General features: G+C 35.2%; 1 pseudogene; it reads left to right on the forward strand.

Annotated features, from left to right (window-relative positions):
- Nucleotides 1-415: 415 nt before the first annotated feature.
- LOC132279704 (uncharacterized) lies at nt 416-733 on the forward strand (annotated as a pseudogene).
- The last annotated feature ends 10707 nt before the right edge of the window (nt 734-11440 follow it).

Raw genomic sequence — 11440 nt, forward strand, 5'->3', positions numbered from 1 at the left:
TGTAAAACTGTGAATGGGGGGTTAGTATATTATATATAGAACAATGCTTGCATCCTGCGCAAGGAAGATGAACTTCATCCTCCTTACTAACGTGACCTTCTCCCTTTCTAACACCTATTCAAAATAAAAATAATAATAAAAGATGGCAATGCCCATTTGTCTAGGTTAAACCCGTTTCTCGTAATCACTCTCTTCTCTCTCTCTTTCTCTCAACAATACAACTTAATTAGAACTCAGTTCTTCAATTCGCCGCAACAGACTCATTCTAATCTTCTCATCTTTCTCTCTCCATCTTAATCTTTAATCTGCTTGCGTTTCAAAGAGAGATCTAAAAGTTTTAATCCCACAACACACAGAATTGGAACTCATTCCTTCAATTTGAAAACCCTAGATCTGACTCTCTCTCTCTCTCTCTCTAAAAATGTCCGGAAGAGGCAAGGGCTGAAAGGGCTTGGGCAAGGGAGGTGCCAAGCATCACTGGAAAGTTCTCCAGGACAACATCGAGGGCATTACAAAGCCGACGATCTGCCTTCTGGCCAGAAAAGGTGGTGTGAAGAGGATCAATAGGCTGATCTACGAGGAGACTCGTGGAGTTCTCAAGATCTTCCTCGAGAACGTCATTCGGGAAGCCGTGACCTACACCGGGCATGCCAAGAGGAAGACTATAACCACCATGGATGTGGTTTATGCTTTGAAGAGGCAGGGTAGGACTATGAATGGATTCGGTGGTTGATTATCAGTTATAATTTGGGGGGTTGTTAGAAGTAAGTTGTTTTTGTAAATGGTGGTTTTAGAAGTTAGCAATATTAGGTGTTTTGAATTACTGTGATTGTGATTCTGTCATGGGATTGCAAATATTTGGTTTTCAATGAGATTGCCGTGTTTTTACCTCAAATTGTGGTTTCAGTTCAATTTTTATTAAAATCCCAATCTCTGTTGATTTGGTTTTGAGTTGAGCTTGCTTTATTTTATTAAAAGTGATTGATGTGTTAAGATTTGTTTCACAAAACACAAGAGCTTCTTCATGGCGTTTGTAGCTATATCTAAACTGTTGGACTTGTAGTTTTGAATTAAGCAATCCTGTGAGTACATGTGAATGTTTTGTTGAAGTATTTGCAATGAAGCTCTTGTGTGAAAACTAAAATGAATCAATTTTGTACATGTACCAATATGTATTTGTTTTTGTATATTGCTTGATTATTATATCAACAGTTGTAATTCAGTGAAAACTCTGAGTGATTAAAAACATACAAAACTATAATACTCCTAGTACTTTATTTCCTTTTTTTTTTTTGGCAATATTTCTATTCATTTACTTTATAATTTAGAATTTTAATCAAAATAGGATACAAAATATTCAATCCATAGGATCCCCAAAAACTCTACCAAACATGCCTCAGATTGACTAACAAGTTTTTCTAGTTATAACAAAAAAAGAAAAAGAAACACAATCCCCAGCATGCCCAAAAACTTCACCAAATAGGCATCATATTGAGTAACAAGATTCAATAACTAACTATAACAACAAGAAGTAACAATCTTAGCATCCCCAAAAGCTCCACCAAACCGGCCTCAGATTGACTAACAAGGAGGAAAATTTTCAAACTAGTTGCCTTCTTGTGCAGTTTGTGAGAGGTTGTCATAATGCGACTCCTACAAGCATTGAAAAACTAAAATTATGAGAAAGTTAAAATAAATAAATCTACATCATTAATTTGTAACATTATCAATTTTTTTGTTAAGACAATATAATTACCTGAAGTAATCGTGTGTAAGACATATTGGGTTGCGGATTCGTGATTGCCTCAAAATTTGCATGATCATAGTTCGTCATTGAATGAGCTACGGAAGACGTCTCTACTCCAAGGCCAATTTGAGATTCCTGTCAAATATAAATTAAGCAATAATTACATAATCATAAAATAAAACATAAGGAAGGTAAAGAAACATAACACAAAAAGAAATAAATTACCTGGGTAAACATATCATATCTAGCTTGTTGTTCTTGTGAGTTCCAACTACTAAAAATAAGCTCCTATAATATCCATTGAAAATAAAAAAAGTAAGAACAACACTAATCACACATTAATTTATTTATAAAGTTTAAATTATTTATTAAGTTTCATAAAATAGCTCAGAGGTCTTTTGTTGTCTTGTTGAATCTTTTGCATATGAGTTTTTTCTTCGCTTTTCAAGAGCACTTTTTAATCGATTACGTGGACGCCCGATTGTGGCTTTTCTTTTAAACCCTATTGGCATACAATTCTTTGGTGGAGCTATCGTATCAATTTCCTCATTTCGACTAATTGAACTTTCACCACCACTTACATTATTTTAGGAAAGTTCTTTTTTCAATTTCTCTAACTCTATGAGCAACACAAGAGCATGATCATTTGCATATGCATATAACTTCTCATGTTCCGATGCTAAAGATGAAATCTCATGAAAATTTCGACACAAATGACTATAACGTTTTCCCATAAACACTTTAGGATTGTCATTGGCTTCAATTCTATGATAATTGGTGGTAGTCCTTGCCTTTGCATCTCTTGTCCATCTTTTGATGATATATTGGGACGGAATCCTTTTTATATTCTTCTTATCCAACACTTTCAAAGCATGAACATATAAAATATCCAATAAAAGTGAACTTTATACAACTACACATAACTGTTTCAGTTGAGGCTTCAAAATTGACCACATGCCCTTGAGATTTTCTATCACAAGATACTTTGTATTCAACTTTTGTCCTATCCTTAGCCATTTTATACACATTGTAATCACCCAACCTCATGTACTCTTTCTGAAAAAATTGAAAAACTTTCGGGGTATAGATTTCTACTCCATAACGTAACATTTCCACACTAGTTAATAACACGAGTATACTTCGCATCATGTTAAAATCTGCACGTAGTTCTTCATACCACCGATCATTCAAAACCCTCTCATAATGCTCAAAGAAATGCAAAAGATTATGACTCGGCTTCAAGTAATTCTTTAACACATTGTTCATACTTTCACTACGTTTGGTAGTTTTCATGTCCGCGGTGAAAGTGTGTCGTACGTAAACTATTGCCTATTTTTTCCTTATTTCAAATAACTCTTTCAACCATTTATTCTCTTCAAGACTGTATTTTTCCAACATTGTATTCCATGCCAATAGCCACTCATTTTCATCTTCATAATCGTACACACAATTGCTAAGGTCATAAGCAAAGCGGTTTGATCTATTAAACACATGACTCAAATTCTTGGCTGCATTTTGATAAATATGCCAAACGCATAATCGATGTTGAGATACAGAAAAGACAAGCGATATTGCTTTTGCCATTGCAGCAGATTGATCTGTCAAAATTGTCTTAGGCTGCTTTTTGGACATTACACCAAGGAAAGTCTGAAACAACCGCTTAAATGATCCAATGGTTTCATCATAAAGTAAGGCTGCACCAAACGCGATTGTTTGTTTACGATGATTCACCCCAATAAATGGTATAAAAGGTCGACCTTATTCATTTGTTTGATAAGTACTATAAAAGCACACAACATCTCCGAATAGGCCATAGCCATTAATTGAGCGTACATTGGCCCAAAAAATATTAGTGATCATATCAATCTCATCCACTTATATTTAACAAAAATATAATGAATTCTTCAACTACATTTTTTCAAAATTTTCTAAAATTGCTTCGGCATCTCCTCTTAGCATTTCCATCTTTCACTTTCTATTTATGTAATTTCGGTAATCCTTATCTAGAAAACTAAGATGTTCCCTGCTGCCAATTTCTCTACTCATCAACTCCATAGTTCCTTTTAGTGGCAATCCCGACTTCTCTATATCTTCAGCATATTCTTTTTGAGCCTTTGAAATATTTCGATTAATTCTCATCATATGTTTCATTGAAGTTCTAATTAAGTCATGATTATGGATTTTGTTCAATGATACAACTTTGAATTTGCATTATTTTGAAGTTCAAATTTCATATGAGCCAAACAACCAACTCTTGTAATAGGTTGATGGTACAAAAGAGTTTTGGTCTCTTTCCATTTACCTTTTTTTTAACAACAAAAGGTAACCCCCATGATGAGCCTTGCTGTATTTTTTCTTCGATGATTTCTTCTTACATCGAAACCAAGTTTGCGACCATAGTTGAGGTACAACTTATAGGCTTCATCACACCAACTAAACTCCATTCCAAGTTCTGGTTCATCTCTTTCTTCTTGATTTTTTTTTTTTTTTTTTGAGGAAAATTCATCACTAGGAGAAGAATAATCATCATCAATTTCACAACTATTTGATAGTTCTATGCTTAAGCTTAGATAATCTATCTCCTCCAGAAGTCTGTATAAAAACGATTGTGACTATTAAAAGCTGCCAATTAAATATAAGGAAATCTTTTAATATGAGATAGAACATTCTATATACAACAGTTTTGTATCATAGATAGAACAACCATGAACATTCTATATATTTTTTTTATTACATTTGCACCAAATTAAATCTATCATGAAATCAGCTCCACCTTCATACATAGTTCTTGAATATTTCATGTGGACTTATTCATTACATTGTTTTCCTTATTTATAACACCAGATTTAAACGAAAATATGAAATCTGTCATTTTCTTTTATCTGGTTCAAGAAAACACAAAAAGAAAAACAAATTAACTAAGCTAAGTTTTTGTCTAATTTCGGCTGAATTTATCCATTTTTCAAGAACCAAAAGCCCTCTCCCACAAAATACTGTTTGACTGCATACTGAATTGCATAACCAGAAAAGAAATCCGAAATCTGTCATTTTTTTTTTCATCCATTTCAAGAAAACCCCAAAAGAAAAACAAATTAAATAAGCAATGTGGAATAAATTCTTAGTGCAATTTATACATTTTATCCATTTCCTAAGAGACCAAACAACACGAATTCAATCAAGTCCTTCAACTATTATCTTATTTTCTCAATAATAGATGGATTTTATTGAATTGAGAGCTTTAATCATCAGCACAAAACAAAAAAAAAAAAGGAAATGGAAATTAGCAAACACTAACTTGAAATCGCAACAATATTTCCTCAATCTCCATTCAGAATTGCCTCGGGGATCGGTGGCAAGGGGATCGAGCAGAGGATGGAGATCCAGACTACCTTGACCAGGATCTTCAAATGCTCTGTGATGGCAAAATGCAAAACATCCTTTAGATCTCTCCTTGAAAGATCCGCTCCTCAGAGATGGACACACAGAGATGAAAAAATTTTAGATCTCTCCTTAAAATGTAAGCATCTTAAAGATTAAGATGAAGAGAGAGAGAGAGAGAGAGAGATGTGAAGATTAGAATGGGTCTGTTGTGCGCAGTTTAGGTATTGAGAGAAAGATAGAGAGAAGTGAGTGATTACGAGAAACGGGTTTAACCGGGACAAATGAGCATTGCCCGTGTTTTATTATTATTTTTTTATTTTGGATAAGTGTCAGCAAGGGAAAAAGCCACGTCAACAAGGAGGATAGTCCATCCTCCTTGCGCAGGATGCAAGCATTGTTCTTTTATATATATATGTGCACTGTCAAATTTTAGAGGGGACAATTATACAAATATAAAAATCTTTCCATAAAAAAAATAATAATAAAAAAACCCTAAAGTTAAGTGGGGGCAGTTGCCCCCACTTGTCCTCCTATGGCTACGCCACTGCTTAAGGTCAAATATCTCTCTCTTTATTATATATACTAGTAAAACACACGTGCAATGCATATGATAAAAAGTTATTAGATTGTAGCCCACCACCCTAAAACATGTTTTTATCATATTCTCAGCTATTATATCTTAGCTATTAGATTGTAAAGAATGTTAAAAGGGTTAGAAACCTAAGCATAGCCGCCAAGAAAACGTAACACGTTTTGTACTCAGACGGTCCACATCAGTCTCTACAAGACTACAATGGAAAATCATTCCATTGTGTTGTCCATGGGCTCCACAGGCGACAAGGTTAGTTCTTTCTCTCCCCCTTCTCTCTATATATCTCTCTCTCTATTTTTATATTCTCCATGAATTTAAGATCGATGGCTTTGGATCTTTTGAAGACAATAAAAATCAGAGAGTATGAGTGATTAATTGGTGTTTGCAGGAGGTTAATGAAATTTTGTCGGCAGATTGGTTCATGGTTGATTCATGTGATATATATATATATATATATATATATATATATATATATATGAGCCAAACCCAAGCTCATAAAAAATTTGACGAGCTGAGCTCGAGCTTGACCTAGCCAAGCTCGCCCAAGCCTGAGTAGCCCTCTAGCCTAGGCGAGACGAGCCCTAACAACCTAAAACTTGGCTCGGCTCATTTGCAGCCCTAGTAGAGGCATGTAAGCAACTTTTTCTAGAGGCGTGTAAGCAACTTCTGCTCTTAAGATTTTAGCGCTGCAGCAGCCTCTCCGAATTTTCGCTCATCTTATATAATAACTCATTTGCTCATCATTTGAGAATTATCACTACATTCATCTCTTTTATAGTAACAAAATATCATTATCCATCTCCTTCAATCTCAAAATTCCAATGGCTTCATCATTACAAACTTTTCCTTTTCCATACTCAAAATTATCTTCTGAATCATCCCCTTCATCAAATTACTCTATTGACGCGTTGATTCAACAAAATCGCGATTATGCGCAACAACTTTTGTATTGTGTGAGGCCAAAGATAGTGGAGCAAATATTTCAAGTCCATAAGAAATGGTACATTCATCATTACTGGGAGGGAAGCTATTGCCAGCTAATGAAAGACTACTTCGCCGAGAATTGCACATATCCGCCGGAGTACTTTCACAAACGACTCAGGATACGATGAGAACTATTTATTCATATCCTTAATCAGGTTAAAGCTTATGACGATTTCTTTATCCAAAAAAAGGATGTGACGGGTTGTTTGGGTTTATCTTCTATACAGAAGATGGCAACTGTTGTTCGTATATTCGTATATAGTTATGCAACCGATCACTATGATGAGTATATCAAAATCGGTGAGAGCACTGCTATTCAAACCTTGAAGACATTCTATCGACTATATGCTCTGGAAGAATTGCCCAGTGGAGTGGCATAACACGCACAAGGGATGGTCCCATAGGGCTACTCTTATATTAGAAGCGGTTGCGTCAAAAGATTTGTGGACCTGACATGTATTTTTTAGAATGTCAGGTTCACACAATGATATAAATGTGTTGGATTATTCCTTGCTATTCAACAATATCGTCAATGGTCGATTACCCCGGTTAATTTTGTGGTGATGGGCATGTACATCAAATGGGGTATTACCTGGTTGATGGTATATACCCTAAGTGGGCAACTTTAATGTAAAGCATCTTGCACCCAATCACTACGAAAAAAGACCATTTGTTAAAAAACAAGAGGCCTATAGGAAAGATGCTTTTGGGGTTTTACAGATCAAGTGGGCAATTATGCAAAAACCAAACAAATTTTGGAAGAAAGAGGATTTGTGCCTTATAATGAAAACATGTATTATCCTTTACAATATGATCGTTGAAGATGAGCGGCACACCAATTTGGAAACATGATCCTGATTCCCACCTTTAGTTAAATTTGCGAGTAAAATTTAATATAGTAAAAAAAAACTCACCGTATCTTCATTGCTGAAGCCATTAGTGTGATTCCTTTTGATTATAGCCATGCATCCAGAAAATTTGCTTATTATATTCTGTATAATGGACCAACAATTCATCAGAGCATTTGGAACTCTGGAAGATGGACAACCAAGAGTAAAAAAACTCACAGTATCTTCATTGCTGAAGCCACTGGTGTGATTCCTTTTGATTATAACCATGCATCCAAAAATTTGCTCATCATTTTCTGTATAATGGACCAACGATTCATCAAAGCATTTGGAACTCTGGAAGATGGACAATCAAGTTGAAACACATAATATTCCTTCACTGCCAACTAAGCCTTACATAAAGCCTCATTTTTTGCCGTCTTCCAATTAGGCATCCTGTTAACCGGTTGCCTTGAGGAAGGTTTGTGCTTCTTGATTGTGGCATATCAGGAACATAATATTGGGAATGGAATTGGGATTGTGGTACACTACTCCCATAATATGGAGTATTATTGAGTTGTGACTACGAAAACAAACCGATATTATTTTCGTCAAATGGCAAAAATTCATCGATCGTTTAGGAGTTGTAGTAGAATGGTGATATAGGATCCATGTAATTGAAAGAATATATAAATAAAAGCTAAAATAGACAAATAAATAAATAAATAACTAAAGCTTGAAGGAGTAGAGAATAGAGTTAGGTTGGATGTGGTTTGGATGGTGGTAGGAATGGGGACATTTATAAATTTGAAAAGTTTTTTTTTTTTTTTTTACAATTTTTTTTTATTTTAAATAAAGCCGTTAAAGCATTGTTTGTGTCAGCTAAACCGTGCCTTAATAGCTACATTAGTAGGTTTAAATCATGGGGAAAAAAAGTACCAAAAAAAAAAAAAAAAAAAAAAAAAAACTGTTTTAAAGGTAAAAAAACAAAAAAATTGTTCTTATTTATTTATTTATTTTGTAAGCCAATATAGTCCTTAGGCGCTCTTTAGGTTAGCCGAACAGTGCCTAATGTCACGACCCGCCCATGGAGGTTATGGCACGCAGGCACTAAGTTGGACACTGTATGGCGACTGCATGGTATTGGAGTTTCTAGAGTCTTTAGAAGTAGTGATGCGGTGTCGATCAATCTCAATTATAAATCAACCCTTAGCAATAACACAAATTATTGTAAAATAAGGCTATTGTACGGGTAAGTCGAACCACTGGGATTGCTAGTTTATGGCAACCAAAGTCTTTAAATTTACTTTTAGTTTGATGAAAGGGGTTATAGAGTTTTGTTTAGTTTATCACTTCATACTTGGAATTAAATTGTGCATAAAACAATAATTGCAAGGAAATTAAGAGGACAAAAATCTAGGTAGAGAGGACTAGGGAAGTGACTCCACTACCAACCTTCTAAACATGCTAGAATATAATTAACTTGGGGAAACAATATTTATATATGACCATGGAATGCAACGACACAAAGTTGCTACATTACCTTCAAGAAATTCATGAAATCAATAGGCAAGAATAACCTATCAAAGTTTTACATGCTTTGACTACCTAAACTAAGGTGTAGCCTTAGACATGCTCACTAAGTTAGAGATTATCAAGCCCTTAATCAAATGATAAAAGCACATGAAGTTAGAAATCAAGAATAGTCTATCAAAGGAAGGCCCTGAGCTATAGACTATCAACCTTCCTAAACATCATGCCATTAAAACCATTCCACAATCTTATTTTCGTTGTCACTATGAAAAAGCAAGCCATACAATCATGAGAAATTATAATCTAAGACAAGGCAATAGCTTAAACATAATCATTTATAGAGATTAGAATTCATTACATCAAAATGAATGCTCCAAATTGTAGAATAACCATATATATACATCATTCCCCCAAAATAAACCAAAAACTAGATCATGCTTACAAAGTAGGGCTTCATCACCTCACTAGAAAGGGAGTTAGTTACCAATAGGAGCAATGCAGGAAGGAGAAATGATGAAAAATCCTTCCATTTTCGCAGTTACAGCTCAAGAACAGCCCACACACTCAAGAACCCAATATTTCTCTCTCTAAACCTTACAAAAATGTGAGATATCTATAATACAACCCTCCTAGCATTCTATATGCCACCATAGACTCCTAACCACTCCAATTTCGTGGTCCATAATCCTTAAGAGAGTGCAGAACCACACAAAATAGGTCAAGGGGACATCCTTAAAGGAAACAATGCAGACCATGCCCACTTGTCTACGAATTGGCGGGCGCCCGCATGCGTAGGGCGGGTGCCCATGGAAGCTCGAAGATTCTGCCCGAATGGGCGGGCGCCCGCGGGTGAATGAAGTCTCGGCCCAAAACAGCGGGCGCCCGCGGGTTTCCGGCGGGCACCCGCACCTTGAAACTCATGCTCTGAATTTTTGCTCATGACTGTTCTTGGCGTGGACCATTGATGTGATTCTTTTTCCTTGAACTTTTTGTATAAAACATCATGAGTTCCACGGATCATTAACTTGGCTAAAACGAATGTTCCCGGCAACGGCGTACTTTGATCTTCAGAACTTATCAAAGCATCACTTTTGACTCTCTTTGGGGAACCAACCTGAAAATAGACAAAAACATGCAATTAAAGCTAAAATATACAGTATAATCAACTAATGGACTTAACTAATGCAAGTAAGGGCGCTTGAATATGCAATATTCAGCGCTTATCACACCCCCAAACTTACATTTTGCTAGTCCCATAGCAAAACCAAAAATGAAACTCTTAATAAAATGACAACATTTGAAATGCCATCAACGTGCAGAAACCATGGTGCAAGAAAATACCTACATAGCTCAAATATAACTTGGAAAAAATAGAAAATTGGAGACGGGATCATTAAGCAAACTACCTTGCATATATGAAGCCTTGATAAAACAAAATGGCTAAACATATCTTAATTCTCATGCATCAACATCATAGTCTATATAAATACTTCAATTGTCATCTCTTTAATAGAAATCAACTCTAATTTCAGTGAAAGTGAACCAGATTCCCAATATGCGGCTTTTACCTTCTTTTTCCAATTTCAAAAACACAAGCCTTCAAATCATTGAATTCCCTTTTAAATGAAGTCACTAAGGCATGAATTTATTCGAACTACAAATTTTTTTTTTTTTTTAGTGGTACATAATATGGTCGTGCAATGCTGAAGTCCTTTAAGCTTTCTAACCAACTCATATAACAAGCTTTAGGCCAGCAACTCCCAAACCGGATGGCTTTAGGGTGCTAAATGTAAAAACACTCCCAGGGCTTAATAACTCGAACTGGCAGGCTACAAACTCCAACAAACCATATTTATTTATTTTTATCTTTGTGAATGACCGTGCAATGCCTAAGTCCCTTAAGCTTTCTAACCAACCCATGTATCAAGCTTTAGGCCGGCAACTCCCAAACAGGATGGCTTTAAGGTGCTAAGTGTAAAGACATTCCTAGGGCTTAATAACTTGAGTCAGCAAGACTACGAACTTAAGCTAGTCATTATCCTTATTCATTTCAATTTTTTATATTTATTTATTTTAAACATACTAAAGATATCCATTCATTAGGGTTATCAATTCAAATCAGCTGAGTCAAGGTCAAGGTCAATTAGGTTGCATGCCTCACAATTAAGTTTCTGGTGTGCATCTGTGTAGAGTGAAGCATAGAAGAGTATAAAATCCGACGAAAATCTAATTGAAGCATTTATACAAACCGGTTTGAATCAACATAATCATTTCAGATTTCTTTATTTTCAAAACTATCATTTACCTATATACACAAAGCATTAAACACACGCTTCAATCTCCAACAAGTTCCAAGATTACTCTATCATTGTTTTC

Source organism: Cornus florida, unplaced genomic scaffold (genome assembly GCF_030987335.1).
Source record: "Cornus florida cultivar Cherokee Brave unplaced genomic scaffold, ASM3098733v1 CherokeeBrave_3.0.0_Hap2_Chr10, whole genome shotgun sequence".
Lineage (NCBI taxonomy): Eukaryota > Viridiplantae > Streptophyta > Magnoliopsida > Cornales > Cornaceae > Cornus > Cornus florida.